Source organism: Rattus norvegicus, chromosome 11 (genome assembly GCF_036323735.1).
Source record: "Rattus norvegicus strain BN/NHsdMcwi chromosome 11, GRCr8, whole genome shotgun sequence".
In the NCBI taxonomy this organism is placed as follows: Eukaryota; Metazoa; Chordata; class Mammalia; order Rodentia; family Muridae; genus Rattus; species Rattus norvegicus.
This window is the reverse complement of record NC_086029.1, coordinates 93,503,958-93,525,241: the sequence shown is the minus strand read 5'-3', so window position 1 is coordinate 93,525,241 and position 21,284 is coordinate 93,503,958. Positions and strand designations below refer to the sequence as shown.

The 21,284-nt window shown below is 43.9% G+C and overlaps 1 long non-coding RNA gene across 1 annotated transcript in view; it reads left to right on the top strand.

Annotated features, from left to right (window-relative positions):
- Nucleotides 1–15,100, top strand: part of LOC120095697 (uncharacterized) — a 49,329-nt gene extending 34,229 nt beyond the window's left edge. Inside the window, exon 5 of the long non-coding RNA XR_010056200.1 lies at nt 14,168–15,100. This is a non-coding gene — a long non-coding RNA (uncharacterized LOC120095697). The remainder of the gene's footprint in view (nt 1–14,167) is intronic.
- Nucleotides 15,101–21,284: the final 6,184 nt, after the last annotated feature.

Here is a 21,284-nt window from a genome sequence, read left to right as displayed (position 1 = left end):
GGTCCCCATTAGGCATAGAAACTTGGGTTTTGCCAATTATTGGATTGTAAAAAACATTCCAGGGTTTATCCCTGACACATAAGTTCTGAATCTCCAGGTGTGTCCAATCTACTAGTTAGCATAGGAGGGAAGGGTCCCAAGATTTGAGAGTTATCACCAAGGGATTATAAGCCTTAGGAATCTTACAATCTGAATTAGAAGTGAGCCTTATATCCATATAAGGATCACAGTCCATTTCTATCCTGGGGTCCATGTTTTGCATACCCAATGATGGCAAAACCATTGTAGATTTTTTGCAATCAGCAGAAAAGTGAGTGCATGTGGACCCTGTTTCTGCTGGGCATGCATATAATTGATCTTGTCCTAAGAACAGTTCTTTTGTTGCACTGTTAGTCCTGAACCTAGTACGTTTATGTCCAGGCATGTGTAGCCCAGTCCTGAAAGTATAAAAATGAAGGCTGGTAAGCATGAGCATTTTGAGGCTTGTTGTCAAGTTCTGGCCGTAGGTTACGAAGGTCTATAACAATTTTTGGAGGCTAGAGTAATCATCAGGGTATGGATCACTTACAACTCTACCAGTTTTAGTATCAGACAGCTTCCAAGGTCAAGTTTTTTTGGCTTATAGTTATTAGGTCTCATCAGTTCTAGTGTTGAACAAGGAGTTATCGTTCCAATTTTAGTATATGTGCTGCCGAAGCAAGCACGAACAAGGAGTTATCATAAGTATAAAACAGTGGTCAATCTCTTACAAGTCTTCTCTTTGGTGGCCCTCTGAGTGTAACTTGCTGTCCTTAATCATTTTGAACTTTGTCATGCTCTTTTGGCTACTATCCTTAACTTCAGTGGGTCCTGTGGACAAGACTGGACAGTCCATTGTTGGGTAGAGTTCTCATGTTTCTGAGAGGCAGACTTCAGATGGGAATGGTAGATCCAGGTATGGATCCTATCGACCTTGACTGCTGTGGTGGTTGTCAGTGTCTCAGTGTAGGGTTCCTTCCAGTGAGGGACCAAGGATTCTTTATGGTGTTTCTTAGTCAGAACTAAATCTCTAGTCTGGAACCAATGAGGGGGTGATTGGTGAGCCTTGTTTATGTAGGTGTTGAACATAGGCATGCAGACCAGTCTGGATTCACTGGAGTGCCTGGATTGACAAAGGATATCATGATTAGAAATCTAAGCTAGCAAATCTGTCTTTATATAAGGAAGGATTGGAGGGGGCCTCCCAAACATTATCTCATAAGGAGTTATTCCATCTATATAAGGAGTGTTCCTAACACTGAGGAGAATGAAGGGAAGGAGAGACACTCAGTTATTGCCAGTCTCTTAGGTTAATTTAGTTAAGGTCTCTTTAAGGGTCCAGTTCATCCTTTCTACCTGGCCTGAACTTTGGGGATGGAATGTACAATGAAGTTTACAATTTATTCCCATGTTTTTGCTAAAGTTTTATTAACCAGAGAGATGAAGGCTGGTCTGTTGTTAGACCCCAAGGCCACAGCAGTTTCAAATGGAGGTATTATTCCCTCCATGAGTTTTTTTACTTACAGTTTGAACAGTTTCCTTCTTAGCTGTAAATGCCTCAGTCTCCTGAGAGGGAATCTATAAATACTAAAAGATATTTGTAACCAACTTTTTCTGTTTTTATCTCAGTGAAGTCTATTTTCCAGGAGACTGCTGATGAAGGGTCCTCCTTCTTTTTTAGCATGAGTTGGGCTTGTCAATTGGCAAGAGTGTCGTCTAGTAACAATGCCCTACAATTCCTTGGTCAACCCCGGGATAGAGAATGTTTTAGATATTAATTCTTTCATCTTATTTACTCCCAGATGCATGCATGCTGGCATGGAGATCCTAAACCAAAGTTCTGCTCAAAGTTTTTGGTAGAATCTTTCTTCCATCTGTTGTATGTCATCATCTGTCTTTTGTGTAGGTATTAAGTAGGAGCTGATGAGCCTGGTCATCTTCTTTAGAGTAGGTTGTATTCTTAGGTAGGATCGGGTCTGGGAAGATGTCTGGGACAATGTATGATAGCCAATTTCTTTGGGAGCCATAGAGCATCTAGGAGATCTAGGATCTCCTGTTTGTTTTTAATTGTCTTTCATTCTACAGTCAATAGTCCCCTCTCATTGAATATTACCCTGTGAACATGTGCAGGGGCAAAAGCATATCAACTGTCAGTGTAGATATTAACTACCTTGTCCTTGCCCAATTTAAGAACCTCAATGAGGGCTATTAATTCTGCCCTTTGGGCTGATGTTCCACTTGAGAGGGGAGACACCCATACTGTCTTGTCCAAATCCACCACTACTGGCCCTTCATAATTGGTGCCATCTTCCGTATATCTGATTCTATCAGCGTATATGGTGAAATCTGCATAGGGCCAGGGCCTGTCAGTCAGGTCTGGCTGAGTTCCATGTACATGTTGCAGGGTTTCCAAGCAGTCATGGCTTGGTGGTTTTCCCAAGTTCAGACTAGATAGCAGGGTGGCAGAGTTCAGTGAAGTACTAAGGGCAAATGATACTTGGGTATGGTTAAACAATGAGATTGATAGAGACATAGCCAGGCATTTGAAATCCAGTAGTTGGGGGGCCCTTGAGAACTTCCTCTATGACATTATAGTTAGAGATGTCCCAAAGTTAATTTGTCTGCATCTTTAGTTAGCAGGGCAGTGGCTGCTATAATCCTCAAGAAGTTTGCACATCCTATTGCTACTAGGTCCAATTTCTTAGATAGGTAAGTTACTGGTCATTGCCAGGGGCCCAGGTTTTTTGTGAGTACCCCTTGGAAATGCCTTGACTTTCACCCACAAACAAATGAAAGGGCTTAGTCACATCAGGCAGACCCAGAGCTGGGGAGATCTGCCAATTTCAGTTCTTGGAAAGCTTTATTTTCTTTTGTCCATATGAAAGTTTCTTCCTGCCCCCTAGTGGCCCCATAGAGTGGGCTTGCTATCTCAGCAAAACCTGGTATCCAGAGCCTACAAAACCCAGCTGACTCCAGGAATTCTCATACTTGGTGCCTGGTCTTAGGTGTTGGGATGGCTAGGATGGTTTCTTTATGGGCTTAAGAAAGACTTCTTTGATGCTCTTGAGCTAGAAACCAAAGAAGGTCACTTCAGATACACAGATCTGAGCTTTCTTGGCTAAGACCCTATAGCCCAGTCTTTGCAATGTTTCTAGAAGAAATCTGGTTGCTTCCATACAACCAGATCAACATCAGTGTTGGCCAAAAGCAAATCATTCCCATACTGGAGCAAAGAAACATACTTAGTATGCCACAGTACATGGCATAGTTTGCCTATACTCATATAGGAGTGTGGAGAGCCTTATAAAATTGGTGAGTGAGTTTTTAAATCCATGTGGCAGTCTTGTCCAAATCAGCTGTTTGCTGAAACCATCCTCTAGGTCTTGCCATTCAAACACAAAAAGTGTCTAGCTGTTCTTATCTAGGGAAATGCTAAAGAAAGCATCTTTCAAGTCCAAGACTGTCTGTCGGGTGGTAGGGATCTCAAGAGTGTATGTAGGTTTGAAACTGTTGGGTGGATATCTTCCACCATTTTATTTACCTCTCTTAGGTCTTGCACTGATCTATAATTTTGTCCTCTAGGGTTTTTAATTGACAGTAGGGTGTCCCAGGAAGAATGACAGGGAATCAGGATCCTATGACCATGAAGGTTATTAATGTGGGGTCTGATATCTACCTTGAAGGGCCTCACCCTGATAGGGCTTAGTAGTAACTTTCAGACTTACCAAAACAGGAGGCAAGTGAGAGGCCAGACCTAGAGGATTATTTTCAGCCCATACCTGGGATATCAGGTTTATGTGTTCTTTTAGGAAGGGCAATAGGAAAGAGTTATTCCCACAGCATCCAGGAGTGGCATGATCTGAACTGTCCTCCTGTTATGTCTGGCAGATATTGAGTCTACAATTGGGATTAGTAGAGGCTCTTCTCCATGGATTACTCCTAATTTAGGGAAAGGGAAACACCAACATCCAAACTCTTGACCATCGGCAGTACTAAAGAGATTTGACATGTTTTAGACTGTAGGGCACTGTGGTAGAGATGAGGTATCAAGGTTGTGGTTCTGTTGCAGTCTAGGGAACTTAGCATTCTTTAGAAAGTGTCTTGGATGTCTAAAACACTTTGCTGTACCAAGAAGAGGGATAGAGAAAAGGTATGAGAGCCATGGCAACACTAGAGTCGGGCAGCTAATGAAAGATGAAGTGAGGTTACTTGGCAGAATCACTGTAAGTGGTAATTGTGAATTAGTTCCAGGGAATACACATAGCCAGCAACCTTTAAAGCAGCCAGGTTGGGTGACATTAAGGAGCTGGTAGGCTGAGGTCAGGTTCTGAAGCAGAAGATGAAATGTGACAGGTTAGTGTCATTTATGAGGGGTGGAGGGTGTCAAGGAAGTAAGGACCTTGGGAGGAGTGTTTGATTACTTCTGTTTTTCCTATATTTAGAGGTTGGACAATTGAGACATATTTTCTCTGGATGTGAATAATACTTTTTGGGGACCCAGATTGGTTTTTATGGTAGAGCTTACCAACAACTCCTGTTTCATACCTGTGATTCCATAGGTCTTGAATATAGAAGAAAAGTGTCTTGCATCATTGATAGAAGAGGTGATTGGGGGTTGGGGATTTAGCTCAGTGGTAGAGCACTTGCCTAGGAAGCGCAAGGCCCTGGGTTCAGTCCCCAGCTCCGAAAAAAAAAAAAAGAACCAAAAAAAAAAAAAAAAAAAAGAAAAAAAAGAAGAGGTGATTGGTCTGTGATCCTAACATATATATCTGGCAAGACAAATATGGGCAGCCCTATATTTGTCAGGCCATTTTTTATAATCATCTTTTGTCTGGTCAAAGAGGAAGCAGAAAAAGAGGTTGTAATATTTGGATGGGGTGGTAGATGTAGGGATGACAGCAATTTGGATTGGCTCCTGGTATTATTGTTTATATATGCTCAGCCCAGGGAGTGGCACTATTAGAGGGTGTGGCCCTCTTGGAGTAGGTGTGTCACTGTGGGTGTGGGCTTTAAGACCCTTATCCTAGCTGCCTGGAAACCAGTATTCTACTAGCAGCCTTCAAATGAAGATGTAGGACTTTCAGCTCAACCTGCATCATGCCTGCCTAGATGCTGCCATGTTCCTGCCTTGATGATAATGGACCTGTAAGCAGGCCCAATTAAATGTTGCTCTTATAAAAGTTGCCTTGGGCTTCAGTGCTGGCTGGAGTCATGCTATAGTGTTGTCTAATTGTCTTTTTCCCTTCCTCCTCACTCCCTCCCTGTTGAATGACTGAGTAGGCTTGGTCACGTGATGTCACAACATTGGGGCTTGAGTGCAAGGGGCTTTGTGAAGGATACCTCAGAATTTGAAGTGCACACAAAGGAAAATAAAGAAAATATGACCCAGTGAATGCTGAAGGAGCTCGGTGGCTGCCAGAAAGGCTGGTGCAACAATGGAACAATCCCACATTCCTACTGATTCCCTCACTGATGATGATGATGATGGTGGTGGTGGTGGTGGTGGTGGTGGTGGTGGTTCTGGTACACAGTGCTATCTACTGGGCCTATGTTCCTGACCCACTACTGATATATCTGTCAGTGTGGCCTAGACTGGAGATTATTGTGACCAATAATAATCTTCAACTTCTTGGTTGTACTTAGACAAGGGAGCCAACTTATAATAAGATCATGGCTTTCAAGGCATTTGGTGATGGGATTTCTGTTTGCTTTGTGAAAAATAGTATGAATGATATGTATATTGTTGTGTTTGCTCAAATTTGGAAGAAAAATGTTTCACAAACTGTAACTCAAAGCATAAAGATGGGCATGCCTAAATATTATGAGGCAATCTGACCTATTCTCGTGAAATATGACCTTCTGAATCTGACCCAACAAAGAAGGTAGATCTGGCATTTAACAAAATATAACAAAAATAATGTTATAATTAATGTTATAAATCAATGTTTCCAATAATATGCAATTATTGATTGGGCTGGTTCAATCAAACATTGGACAATGGATATGTCTGTAGATCTTTGGAAATCTGATTCAGGCAATTTCCAATGGCATATTTGGAAGTTAGCTACAGCTTTCTATGAAGTTACTACATTTATAGTGGACGAAATAGGGACAGGATCTGGATTTTAGTGTTGTACATGTGTTAAGGCTCCTAATCTTTTATTGATTGGTCATGTTAAAATTACTTTTGTTTCTTCTGTAGTATTTAATGTGAGTTTTATTGATTGTACACTTTCTAATTGTGTTAGTGTATTGAAATCTCACATGTCTGTTATGGTGGCCTATCAATCAAATTATGTTTTATTGCCTGTGAGTTTGACAGGACCTTGGTATTCTGAAAAAGAATCTTACAAATATTGGAAGAAATGACTCAAGCCTTAAGCAGAAGCAAGAGAGTAGTGAGTTTGATTATTGCTGGTATAATAGCTTTGATTATATTGATAACTAGTGCCATAGCTTCTGCAATTGCTTTGACACAGAAAGCTAGGATAGTCACTTTTGTTAATTATTTTTCAGAAAATGTTACTATTGCTTTAAGTATTCAAGAAAATTTAGATAGGAGTTTGGAACAACAAGTTGATACTCTTTATAATACTACTCAAATTATTGGAGAGGAGGTTCGGAATTTAAGAATGAGAAGCCATCTTGAGTGTCACACTAAATAATAATGAATTTGTGCACTTCTAAAATTTACAATGACAGTCACTATAATTGGGAGAAAATTCAAAGACATGGGCAGGGTATTTGGCATGACTCTAACACCTCTCTGGATATTTTAACTTTGCATACCAAGATTATGAATTTAAAGAATGCTACTCTGCTGAATAATATGATTTAAGATCATTATTTCTATCTTGGTCAAGCTTTGAAAATGACATATAGTTTTACTATGTTGGCCCTTCTTGTCCTGGGAATACTTTTATTCCTGCCCATTTTGATAAAACTTGTCTTTAACAACATCATCATGTCCGTGGCCAAAATACATGTCTTGAAACTTAAAATGAATCCCCACTAGTTTAACAAGCTGGCAGTCAGTGACTAGGGAGATTCTGCAGAGCCTTACTAACCTAAGACAGAAATGCATGCCTTGGATAATGCATTTTCAATGACAGGTAAAAAAAGACATTTTTTGTCAGGGCAACCTAAGACAGGTGCAGTCTTGTTTATGAAATAAAAAAGGTGGCGATGTAGGGAGTCCTTAGGGTAACTATAAGGAAACTGGCAAGAACATTTGACATTGGGACAGGACAAGGAAGTAAGCTCAAGAAAAATATAGCTGAGGAATATATTCCCTGTATCTTGATCATCTTGATTAGTTTCTGAATGGAATGACCACAGGACCTTTGTTTATGCCTAGTTTGTTCCTTGATTACTTTGTTTATGTCTCTTTTGTTTTTGACCAAGAACTAATCCTATTCTTTGTATGTACTTAGAAGGGTATAAAAACAGATTATGGAAAAATAAACTTGTTTCAGTGCTGCTTGGAGCTGGGATAAAAAAAAGAGTTGCCTTGGTCATGATGTCTGTTCACAGCAGTATAACCCTAAGACACCTGACATGTGGCTATGGATCAGTTTCCTGACACTATTTTGAGAGACTGTTTGTTATCAGTGGGGATTTCTTGAACCTTGAATCTCCAGATGTAAGGGCTAACCTGGATGGAAACAAACAGCAGGGGGAGGATGAGAAGCCCATATCTAATCCAGTGGGGTCTAGTGCAACTCCAAAGTAGAATCTCATTTTTCTGGGATTGGGGACAAGGTGGGTGGTCCTGACATCTCTGGAGTTTAAGGGAGTAGGATTCTTTTGGGGTATAGGAAGAAGAGTCATTTTGAGGTGGAGGGGTGAAAGGTTTGAGTTGAGACAGGTGGACCTAGTGAGAAAAACCCTCAAATTTGGCAGCTCTGGGAGTCACATGAATTACTTTGAAGTGGCCTTGCCATTTAGGAGAGAGAGTGATGATGATGGTCTGGAGGGGAGAGAAGAACCTGGTCTCCAATGTTGACAGGGAGTGCCTTGGGGGCAGTGTGTGGCCACGGTAGACAGTGTGCAGCAAAGTTCCATAGGAAAGAGTGGAGGAAGAAAAGAAAAGAAAAAAGAAAGAGCAGAGGTTACAGAGTAATGGGATAAGTAGGTAAACAGAGAGAGGGATCATTTGGATGAAAGACCAGAATTTAGAATAGGACATCCATATATGAGCTCTAAAGGTAAGTTGAAAAGAGGTTGCTTGGGAGAGCTTGTAACCTAAAAAGAGCCAGGGTTAGGAGTTTTACCCAATCAAGATGAAGTTCCTGTGACAGTTTGACAAGAGTGGTTTTCAGGGAGTGGTTATTTCTTTCTACCTTTCCTGAAGACTGGGGGTGATAGGGAATATGAAAATGCCAGGGGATGTCGAGGGCTTGATAGAGTTTGAGAAACTTGGGAGGTAAGTTTGAGAACATTGTCTGACTAGGGGGAGGCTGAACTCCAAATTAGGGGATGATTTCTGGAAGGAGTTGATGAGAGACTGTCTGAACCCTTTTGTTGGTGGTAAGGTATGCCTCCAGCCACCCTCAGAAGTGGCCACCAAGATCAAGAGATACGTGGCACATCTGACAGTGGGCATGTGGAAAGAGTCAAGTTGCTAGTCTGTTCCAGGAAGGGAACCTCTAGCCTGGTAGGTATGTAAAGGGGTGCTATAATGCCTGGAGTTGGAGTCTGCCATCTGACTGATTTTGTAAGAGGCAGTGATAGATTTTTAAGAAATGTAACTCCTCAGGAGTAGGCTGTAGATGGGTTTCAACAAAATAAGACAATGCTTGGCTGTTAGGATAAAAGAGCTGGTGGAAGATAGGACAGAGTTTGACGAGTATCAGGGTGTAAGAGGGGATGGCGGTTGTAGTGTAAGAATGTCTTGTAGTGGGTGAAGACGAGTCTAGACCTCTAAGAGCCACAGCTCTAGCTGACTCATTGGCTCGGTTGTTTCCCTTGGAAACAATAGAGTCATCTGTCTGGTGGGACCTGCAGTGGACAATTTCAATAGCTGTGGGGAGGTGGGAGGCCTTTAGCATGGCCATAATTTGGTTTGTATTAGTTACCGATCCTCCTTTCGTCATACGTAACCCAAGCTCTTTCCAGATAGCAGTGTGGGACAGGAGGCTATGGAAAGCATATTTGGAGTCTGTATACATGTTGAAGGATTGTCCCTGTGCCAGTTGAAAGGCACAGGCAAGAGCTATTAGTTCAGTCTGTTGGTTAGTGATGTGGGCAGGGAGGATCTGTGCCTCAACCACCTCTGTGTCTCACACTATAGCATAGCCAGCTCTTCTGGATCCTTCATGTAGAAAGGAGCTGCCATATGTATACCTGGTATCAACTGCCTGAGGCCTTCCCACATGTGTGAAGGATGAGGTAGTAGTTTGTCTAAGGTTTCAGTGCAGGAAGGAGATAGAAAATGGTTAGTATTTGGTTGAGGGAACTGTTCGAGACTGAATTAGATTCTTTCTATCTAAGGTAGTAGCCTTGTGGGTTTGGGTAAATGTAAGTTCCAAACAGGTGACCTGAGAAGTGGAGAGTTGGACTTTAGAAGGTGAGACCCTGTAGCCTCAACTGGACAGGAAATTTAGAAGAGCAGAGGTGTCAGCTTGGCTAATTTCTAGAGAGGGCTACAGAGAATATATCATCTACATAGTGGACAATCTTAGATTTAGGGAGAGTCAAAGAAAGTAAGTGGAAGCCAGGGACTAGCCAAATAGGTGTGGGCTGTCCTGGAATCCCTGAGATAGAACAGTCCAGGTGAAAAGTGGGTGTCAGGGTCAGTCCAGGTAAAGGCAAAGATGTTCTGTGACTGGGCATCTAGAGGGATGGAGAATCTAGGAATTTGAGATCTAGGATCGAGAAATGAGAGGGTCCTGAGGGAATTGTGGAAAGAAGTGTATAAGCCACAGCAGGATAGAGAGGGACCATTGCAGAATTAATGCCTAGTTAGGCGATAGCTTCCATTAGGTTTCTTTAACTGCTAGCATAGGGGTGTTAAAGGAGGAAGAGGTAGGACAGAGAAGTTTTTTTTTCCCTTGGGAGTTCAGAGATATGTTAGGCTTAAGTCCTCTGAGGCTCTGGAGGGCTGACAAAGGAAATTACATATTAGAGTGAGTAGGTTGGGTGGCTAGAAGGAAGAGGAGAGGGACTGCTGGAGATTTTGGATTTAAGCAAATGCGGGGAGCAAAAGGCTCCCACTTTAGCTAAAAGGTCCCTTCCTAATAAGGGAACAGGACACATTAACATTACCAAAAAATAATGGGTGAGAAGAACATCCCTAAAAATGCAACTAAGTGGTAGGGTCTGGTGGGTTTGGTAAGGCTGTCTCCCTACCTCAACAATAGGGAAATGAGAAGGACAGGTGGGTCCCAAAAACTCTGTCAGGACTGAGTAAGTATCCCCAGTGTCCAAGAGGAAGGAGATGGGTCACCAAGATACCATAATGACCACCTAGGCTCCATGATGTTTATGATAGTCGGGTCAAGGGAGCTCAGCCCTCTTCAGTCATCCATGGCCAAACCTAGAACATCTGGAGGGTGACCTGGGAGTGATGTCTCTCTGTCATCAGCGGCATGAGGGCAATCAACAGCCCAGTGTCCCTCCTGCTGTGACTTTGTGCATGGCCTTGGTGGCTTGTGGGGGTTAGGTCAGGCTCTTGACCAGTGACCCTTTGACCACATTTAAAACAGGGGCCTGGTGTAAGGCTGGTTTTCCTGTTTATCCTGGATGACCTCTTGGAGCTTTTTAAAATTTACTGAGAGCAGCCAGAAGGCAGTTATGAATTGGTCTCTAGCTAAAATACTATCTGGGGTATTAGAATTCAATTGAGGATCCTGGCCAGGCACCACCTCAGGACCAATTGGGTATGATGTGTTGGTTTGATGAACTACTTCTGCATGTATTCTAGCTTGTTTCCAAACTTGCCTGTGCTCCTCAGAGAGTAAATTATTACTGAGAATCATATGAACATCACAGAACGTCAAACTATAAGATTGAGTGATATATTGAAATTCTTCCACAAAGGTAGAGGTGTTAGAGGTAGAAGATCCAAGTCTATTTTCTATTTGAGAAATGTATTCTAATCAGATCATCTGCCCCAGACACATCCCTTGAAGAAAGGACCAGAGCTGGGTTAGGCTCAGTAGGGGAGAAAGTTGGGGTGTGTATGTGGCTGTAGATAGAGAGTGAGTGATTGGTGGGATGAAAGTAGGTGCCGGTGTAAGCTAGAGAGGTCTATAGCTGTCAAAGGATAGGAGGGTTCTGGGGAAACTGAATAAGGAGGCTCTGGAGAAGCCTGGTGAGAAGAAGCAGCTAAGGAGGCTGGGGAAACAGAAACGATTGAGGACACAGGTCAGGGATGGTAAGAGGGAGGGTCATCAGCTGGATCAAGAGTAGTAGGAATTTCTTCTCATTGAGATTTCATAGCTAATAGGAGTTGAGATGGAGAACAGGAGCAGCAAAGAGAGGGTTTGGAGCCAAGAAAATGCCTGGATATAGAGAACCTCTTTCCACTCCTGGAATCCCTGAGATAGAACAGTCCAGATCGCTTTAAAATGCTAGGATCAGAAGTGCCGCTCAGCAGCCATTTGGAGTCATTATCTAACGAGTAACGGGGCCAGACTTGATTGCAACGGTGGATACGTTTGGAAGCCTTTAAGTCAGATGCTAGTTTTAGAGGTTGGAGGAGACATTCCAGTAAGGAGCCTGGAGATATGGGTGAAGACGAGGCACCTGTTAGGTGAGTAGAAGCTAGCAGTTTGACTGTCCCAGCGTCCCAAGGACAAGTGCAGTAGCTAGAAATGACAGATGGGCCAGATCACCAGGTCATCATAAGGTGACCTGGGCGGGGCTAGGGAGGGGGCTGAGCTTGGACCAGCACCAGACTGGTGACAAGGAGAATGGTTCACCCAGGCCTGAGGGGGTTTGCAGCAGCGAGAAAGGAACTATTTCAGGGAAGAGAGAAACATCTCACCCAAGGGAAAGCGTCCTAGAATGAGGAATCAGGGAGAAAGCCAGTCATAAAGACCATGGATAACTCCATCCCTGGAACCACTAGAGGGTAGCCAGCTCTCTTTTGGGACCAAGGACCCGGTGTGCCGACTAGGGTGGGACGCTTACCAACTCATTGGTGTTTGGATGGAGGGGAGCAATCTGATGACCGGTAAGTGAGCCCATGTAACAGATGGGCTTGTCAGGGTGATGTCAGGCCTGTGGGTGTAACCCACATTGTGGTGGTCACTCCATGTGGTGGTGGGTTCCATGCCCCTCTATCCCTACACGGTGGGACTGCAGTGTCTCACGGCATCAATGTTAGAAATGGGGGCAGCGTGGTCCTGAACAAGTCACATCATGCAACAGGTCTCACTCACATGGGAGGTTTGTTGGGAGGGGGACAGAGGCAGCCTCTGGAAGAGGGTGGAGGGAAAGAGAGAGGGCGGCAGGGAGGTTGAATCTTTTATTTTGGCTATGACACGTGTACATTGGGACATGCAGTGGCACATGTGCAAAGGGACGGACACAGGACACCTTAGAGATGACATGTCTGTTGCTGAGTCCCGGAGAGCTGACCATAAAGATGCAAGATTGTTGTAAAGTTACTTCTAGCTGTCCACAGATGTGCCTGATGCTAACATTAACAGCAACTCTTGTTAAAGCCACGAAGCTCTCAGATTATTTCTAGAGACATCAGTTACCAGGAAGGAATGCTTGCCATCATCATCATTATTCAACATTATTTTAAAGCTCAGCTGTACTGAGACAAGGGATGTGAACGATGGGTTTACACATTGACAGGAATCTGAAAGACAGAAAATACTGGATTTGGTAGTCAGATCAATGTTCCCAATACTCAGGAAGCTGAGGCAGGAGGATCAAGAGTTTAAGGTTAGATTACAGAGTGACAGACCATCTCAAATAAAATAAGATTAATAAAAAAATCCACTTTCTGAAACATAAATAAGATTAAATAAATATTTAAAGATCATAATAAAAAAATGGTAACTAGGAGAAGCAGGCAGAGACCAGAGTCTAGCTGGGCTGGGCCAGCAGGGCCAGCCTCCTGGAGGAGAAAAACCTAAGCTATGGCCTGCAGCAGGGCAATGGCAATCCAGAGGGAGTAGGGTGTGTGTGTGTATGTGTGTGAGTGTGTATGTGTTTGAACATGCCTGTGCATGTGCTTGTGTGTGCGCACTCATGTGTTTGTGTGCATGAGTGTGTGTATGTGAATGTGTGTGCATGTGTGCATGCATGCAAGCATGCATGCTGTGTATGCATGTGTGTGTGTAAGAAAGTCATTGTGGCAGCTGTTAGATGGGGAACAGGACAGAGAAGAAAGGTAGAACTATTCTGAGAACAAGAAGCCATTGAACACCTTCAAGTACATTTATATCTTTAAAATTTGATTTATGGTTTGGGGGGGGCATGTAACCCAGAGCTTTGTATAACCTTTATCTCTAAAGAAAACCTCCAGTTTTTGAGTCATGTTTTAAGAATTATGTCTTTTTGTTTGTTTTTTGAGACAGTGTTTCTCTGTGTAGCTGTCCTGAAATTCTGCAAACCAGGCTTGCCTGGAACTCAAAGAGACTCGCCAATCTCTGTTTCCTCAGTGATTAAAGGATTATACCACTAGCACCCCAGCAAGAACTACTCTTGTCTGCTTGACAGGGAGGAAGGAAACAGAGTTGTGGAAGACCAGTTAAACAAGGCTGTGGCCCCCACAGAACTGTACCATGATGAGGCTTAAAGAACTCATTGGTATTGAAAGTGAACGGTTGAGGCTGGAGAAGGCTCAGCCCCTAAAATCAGCTCTGATCCTGTGTAAGAGCAGACCCTGCTCTTGACAGCAGATCCATGACTGTAGCTCCAGCCTTCTCTTGTTTAATTAGGGGAATTTAATCTCTAGTAAGTGTAATCTGTGGGGGGCTTTGGTTTATTTTCAGTGCTGGTGACTTGCAGAGTAAACCACTCACTCAGCTATACGTGTTTCAAGATATGCCCCGCCCCCCTCTCTCTCTCTATATATATATATATGTATGTGTGTGTGTGTGTGTGTGTGTGTGTGTGTGTACTTTTAAGAACATAATTTTCCTTTTTCTTTTTCTTTGCTTCTCCTTCCCTTTGTCTTGTGCTCCAGGATCTTGAGGGGCCCATGGAGACTGATGATTTCGAAGTGGGTTTTGGGTACTAGCTTTCCAGAGTCTGGGAGGAACCCATGCACGTATCTACACAGACTCACAAGTTCCATCCTCCTGGTCCAGAAACTATCCGAGTCTTAGGACCAATTTTAAATACTAACTACAGTCCCCTCCACAGCCCGCCTTCCACCATTTCCTCACAAATCTTTGTGGGCTCCGCATTTCTTAGAAGTAGAAGATTTCCAGTAAGTGAAGCTGCTGTTGGCATGGCTTAGAAATTTTGTGCCCCTGCACACCCCCAGGAGTGTGCCAGAGGGAGCAGCAGGCTGTGTGGAAGAAGAGGACTAAGAAGACAGAGGGACAACACGGAGGAGAGGACAGAGGCGAGCTCCGAGCGGAGCGCACAGCTGTGTCTGACCCAAGCTGGACTTCAGCAAGTCTGCTCCTGCCTGGATGAGCCCTGGGCTCCACATCCCTGCTTGAGGACCACCCAGAGAGTCTCCAGCAGGGTCAGAATCCCTCTGCAGCAGAATTTCAGAGAAGTTAAAATCCTCCCACTAGAGGGCACCGATGCGCCTCGCAGAACCGAGAGACTCGGAGGAGCTTCTGGGTCTGAGCCAGCCTTCTGGGGTGAGGGGGAGGATCTGGTGCCTTTCTTGGTCAAGGACCCTCCAAGTGCCTCCATAGTCACACCCATGCACCCCGGAGGCTGCAGGAGACCAGACCTACAGGAGCTGAGTCAGTCCTACGGATCAATGAGGTGACAGATGTCAATCACCTTAACATCTTGCATTTGGGGGTCTTTGTGCCTCTCTAGTCTGTATCCTGCATGGTCCCTTTGGCTGAATGTTAACTCTTCTATTGAATTCTTTGCTGGCTGCTGCACTATTGACAGTTCTATATCTACTAGCTCATTAAAAAAAGAACTCTGATGTTGCTTGCGAATTTTCCATATCCTTACATTAAAATGTAAATTCAGCCTTTGTCGCCATGGACACAGTCAGCATCACTTCGCCTGTATCGAATAGGCACAGCAGCTGCGATGCTCGGGAATGCGATTCTGTGGTCCACAGCTTCTATCCGTTTGGCCCCCTGGCTCTTCCCCCCTCACATGCTCCATGTAGCACATGCTATCCAGACGTCTGTTTGGAATTACTGTTTTGGGAACAAATCTGAGGGAGGATCTTTCTTCCTTCTCCCAACACCTGAGGGCACTAGGCTACCTGGAATAGGGCTTGAAAATGTACTGTAGGACTTAGGAGTCAGTACCCACTCCCAAGTGTAGACTTAGTCCAGTGCAAAGAGTCCACTCTGCTCGATGGCAAACACTCCCATCCCTATGGTTCCAGCAGCTCCTAAAAAGTGTGGCTTTTCTCTTGTGGCTCAGACACAGTGGCAACAGTAGGCCATGGGCAACTGCTCAGGGTCCTCTGAAACCCAACCATAAGCTTGACCTGTGAGTCTCCCTTCCCCCTGTGGGTGATCTCACCACAGCAATGTTCCCCTCTCTCTGTTCTGTTCTCCTGCCCCTCTTTCTAAAAAATGTCCTTGTTGCTGGAAGTCATACAGCTTTAATCTCAGCACTCAGGAGGCAGAGACAGGCAGATCTGTGAGAGTTCGAGGCCCATCTGGTATACCTAGGGAGTTCCAGGACAGTCAGAACTCTGTGGAGGACCCTGTCTCAAAGAACAAAACAAGACAATATATTCTTGTCCATACGTGTCCATTATACAGGACTATGGACTAGGTTATGACGTCTTCATACATGATTCATGGATTTCCATCACCTTCGTCTGCTTCTGCCCCTTCCATTCCCTTTTCCTCATCAACCAACTTTCAGTACTAAGATGAGGGTTTGCTGTCTCTGGCTTTTGTAGTTGTCTTGGGAAGGACAGCTATTTCAACGTTTCTAGTTTCGGGAAGCAGATGACTGGATCTCACCCTGTGCAGGACTTGAACTTGGATCCTTTCTTAATTCACTCACTGTTGAGTTGCAGAGAATACTACAGAAGACACTGATACACACAATTGCCTTCACCCTCAAGCCAACTCTGATTCTTCCAATTGTACGTACAGCTTCCTCTGACTGGTCTGGGGTCCCGCAGCTGTGAGCTTGCATTGTACATTGTTAAGATTCTGTAGGCATGCCTTCTCTTCCCTTATCTCGTGATTGCTTTTCTTTTGCCCGAGCAGAGGAGTTTCAAATTGTTCTTCTTTTTCTGTCTTTTACATATTATTGTTGGTACTCACCTATTCTCCTTTACCCATGGCCCTTCTTTCAGTCTCCTCCCTCCAAAGGTAACTTTGTTATGGTAATAGACAGCTATTGTATTGTCTTTAGCTACTGGGAAGCCCTACAGAAAGCTGTTGCTGCAGACCTCCATGTTCTCTTGTGGGCTGGGTGGGGATTTCCTATAGAGAGGATTACTTAGGCAGAGGCAATGCTCAGGAAGGACTCATTTCCACCTAAACCAACAGGGCCACACTTTCTAATCCTTTTCACAGTCACCAGTCCTTCAGTGTTGCAAGGCTGACCAACGGCTAAGTCCTTCCAGCTTGGTGTCAGCTAGCTTTCAAATGGAAACCAGTCAGCACACGCCAGTGCTCTATTACTTACATTTCTCTGATTCCTCAGTATCTTTTCATAGGCTTTTCAGCCTAGATTTCTCCTCTGTTTGCCCGTTGGTGGATTGCCCATTTTTCTTTTATAAATGAAATGTGTCTGTGTGTATATCTGTACAGCACAATGAGTACAGGAGTCTGTAGCGGTCAGAAGATGTCAGAGCTTCTGGAACTGGACTTACAGACTTTGCTAGCTACCATAGGTGTGCCTGGGAATGGAACCTGAGTTCTCTGCAAAGTTGGCAAGACCACACGTAAACTGCTGGTCCGTCTCTCCCACCCTCTCTGTTTCTTTATGAAAGTTACCGTCTTACTCTTTTGCTGTGAAGAGACACCATGGCCACAGCAAGTCTTAGAAAAGAAAGCATTGAACTCGGGATCATTTACAGCTTAATCTGTTGTCATTGCTGGGTCATGGCAGGGGCATGATACGGAAGACAGATTTGAGAGCTACATCCTCATCTGCAGGGTGGGGACTAGTGTGGGCTTCTGAAACCTCAAAGCCCACCACCAGTGACATGCTTCCTCTGATGTGTGGGATGATGTCACAGGTGAGGCAGGTACAAGACAGAAGGAAGCCTGTCGTTGGACCAGAAGGAAGGATGGGCAGGAGAAAAGTTTGAAGGAAGAGGAGGAGACTGGAATGGAAAGAAGAGAGACAGGAGGGACAAGGAGAGAAGCCGTGGCAGGAAAATATGGCAGGTGACGTTAAGATTCCATGCTGTATCTTCACAGGTTGTTACGAATGTTTTTAAGGGATGGATGTGTATTGGACTTTGTATGTTTAGGTGGGCAATTATATCTTATCAATTGGACCCAAGGTTATTGTGTTGTGTGTTTTTTCATGTGTAGATTTAAGTGTAATGGAATGTGGGGTGGCTGGTCTGGGCTACCACGGAGCTGGGATGTGTGTTTCTGGCATGGAAACCTGCCAAATAGGTAGAGAGATTGCTGCCAGGCTCAAAGAGAGGCCTTTGGCAGTGTGATATGGGATGGAGCAAAGCAGGTGAGAGGCTTTGCGGACTGAGAATTAAGTTATCCAGCAGATATCTTGGGGTACCATGGTGCCAGACCTAGTGGGGATAAAAGACAAGCTTACTTTTTCTCTTTATTTTGTATATTATTACAACAACACTGATGTGTTTACCAAAAGATAAAGAGAAGGATATGTTTTAGTGGATATGTGGTGAGGTGTGGGAAAGGCCTTGAGGGACTACACGACAGTATAGTATAGAATAGAGTTTATTCAGGGCATGGGGAGGGGAGTTGAAAGGGTAGTAGAGACAGAGAAAGCCAGAGCCAGAGAGAGAGAGAGGTAGAGAGAGAGGGGTGGGAGTAAGAGAGAGGGAGACAGAGGGGGAGAGAGACAGAGAGATAGAGACAGAGGCAGAGAGAGAGAGAGAGAGAGAGAGAGAGAGAGAGAGAGAGAGAGAGAGAAAGGGTAGCCACATGGAGAGAGATGGGGGAAGGGACAGGGGAGAGAACAGGAGCAGGAAGGCAAGAGCAAGAGAGAGAGGAGGGGAGGGGTCAAGCAGCCCCTTTTATAGTGAGTCAGGCATTCCTGGCTGTTGCCAGGTAACTGTAGGACAGAGCTTAGACAAAATGCTAACATCCTCCAACAGGGGCACACCTTTTAATCCTTTTCATGTACTGTCATTCCCTGCTAACAAGGCTACAAATATGTAAGACTATGGTGGCCACTCTTAGTCTAACTCTTCTTCAGCTCCAGGAAATCACACCCAGAGCCTTGCACCATAGTTGGCAAGTACTTAAACATTCAGCAATATTATCAGTCCTGAAAAACTTTTAAAAATAGAGATCTCTGCTTCTTAATACAGAGATCTTGCTGTGCTGTGATGTAACTCTAAGGTCAGGGGTAAGGTCAGTTCCCTCAGGTAGTCAATGTAGTAGGAAGCTTCTACTTAGGAACATCAGTGGTGGGAGAGGCTCTCCTCATGAGTGACATTAGAATCATGGAAGGGTTCTTAACCTTTCCTTTCCACCAATTTATGCTTTTGGTAAAAATCTACAGACAAAACATAAAATATGCCCCCAAACCATTTTAGGCATACAGCTAATGGTGGAAAGTACATTCACACTGTTGTGCACTCAAATACCTTCTATCTCCATATGTCTTCCATTTTCCCAAGGGGAACCCTACACTGCCCAATGATGTCTATGCCCATCTTCCCCAAGCTTCTGTTACCTAACATTCTACTTTCTGTTTCCATAGATTTGGCTGGATCCTTCATAAGTAGTATCATGAGTTAGGCATGGTGGGGCTAGTTGGTAATCCCAACACTTTGGAGGCTGAGATAGGAGGGTTTCTGTGATCGAGACCAACCTGAGCTACAGAGTAAGTTCCAGACTGGTCTGTAGTTGGCCTGTACTGTACTGTGCTGTACTATACAGTGTATGACCTTCTTCTCAGGAAAACTAATTGAAATGATGTGGAAGTTATCCTTTGTGTCTTTATGGTAAGTCTAAAAGCATAAACACTTAAATCTAATCCTAGGCCAGTTAAATGAGAATGTTAGAGGGTGACCTTCAAACCCTGCTGGTATTATTAAAGACTCTCAGTGAGTCTAATGGATATCCATGAGAAACAAGTGGACTGGAGGGCTTGAGTCACATTTGCCTTTGAGCTCACTTGGTTGTCTCTCTGTCTTGGTAATGGGCAACTCCAGCATGCTGGACTTTTGCAGAATAAAACTCTTTGCGTTTGCACACTATTTAAGTCCAGGGGATCATTCTTAGGTGAATCATGGACCCTTACATGATTCCAATCTTCGTTGTTCTCAGTCCAGTTCACTAGCAAACACCAAACATGAATCAGCAGCTGCAGCCCAGTCCACTCAGCAGACACCACCCAGGAACCAGCAGCTACAGTTCAATCCAGAAGAAAACTTGAGGATTGCCAAGTGCCTGAGTTTGAAGAAGCAGCAAGACACCACAGGAGCCTCATGAAAAGTTCTTTGGTGAGTTTCTCTCTATGAAATCACTCAGCAATGCAATGCAAGGCAGACCAACACATGGGTGCTGTCCGTGAAAAATAGTGAGGCAGAGCAAAATGGACAAATTCGTGACCTCCACTGTCTGGGGGGGGGGGGTCGTAGTTATCTTCCTTCTAAACATCGCATGTTCTTTCATGCATCTGCTATAGCGAAACATGCTTTCACTTGTGTCTGCTTCAGGAAGACATTCTTTCACATGTGTGCGTTAGCAGTACATTCCTTCCCCTGTGTCTGCCTCAGCAAAACATCCTTTCCTGTGTGTTCCAGCAAAACATCGTTTGACATAACCAACTTTCTGAAGAAACCAGAAGTTTCCACTTCACTTCTGCTGTTGAGGTCTGAGGTCCTTCTTCCACCTGCTTCCCTTGCTGCTATGGGCTGAGCCCTCTGTAGCCCAGAAGCAAAATAAACAAAAAAACAAAAACAAACAAGCAAAAAAACAAAAAACCAAAAAAACCCCCATGCCCCCATTACAGAGACTTGAAAGTGAGTAATATGAACACCTCCATGGTTAAAACTCTGTCTTCCTCAACATGGACTGGATTATAAAATGACATGGAATGGGTCTTAAACAAAAGCTGGTAACTTCCTGAAGTTCTGAGGCCAGAAGTGCAAGCTCAGGGCAGTAATATATTTGGGTTCTGGTGAGAGCGCTTCAGGTTTCATGGTTGGGTTCTGGTGAAAGCACTTCAGGCTTCATGGTTGTGTTGTAGGAGAGTGCTCCAGGCTGTAGATAGTCACTTTGTTGCTGTATGCTCCCCATGGTTTTTCTTTTTTTTCTTTTCTTTTTTTTTTTTTTTTTTTTTTTTTTTTGGAGCTGGGGACCGCACCCAGGGCCTTGAGCTTGCTAGGCAAGCGCTCTACCGCTGAGCTAAATCCCCAACCCCCCCATGGTTTTTCCTTAGTCAAGAATTCCTACTCTTCTCAGCGCTGATTAGGTTTGTTTTGTTTTGTTTGTTTGTTTTTGCTAACAGATTGATACAGCCCAGGCTTGCTTCAGACTTGCTAATGCTGGCCTTGAACTCTTGATCCTGCTGCTTCCATTTCCCAAATGCTAAGATTATTCAGATTATCTCTGAATTCTGAGAGTCCCTCTCTTATGACATTTATCTAAATCTAAATGTAGATGCCTCCCAAGAAGTCCCACAAGTAAGTATTAGCATATTGGGAGGCTCAGGCTTAAGCACGTCAATTCCTGGGAGTTGCAATCAATCAGTCTTTTCCAAGTATTTGTTATTCACTACTTGACCAGTGAGCTTAATATCTTCAATGTCATGTGTATTAGGAATAGTTCTTCTGAATTCTTTATATTCTTTGCCCATTTGTCTATTACAGTGTTCAATTTTAACTTTTTTTTTTTTTCACTTAGGAGAGCACACTAGGTTGTAAGAAGGCTAATACTTTGTTACATATGGGGTAAAATATTACGGCTTGTTTCTATTTTGAAAATGTTGCTTTTAAATTTTAAATTGTTATGTGG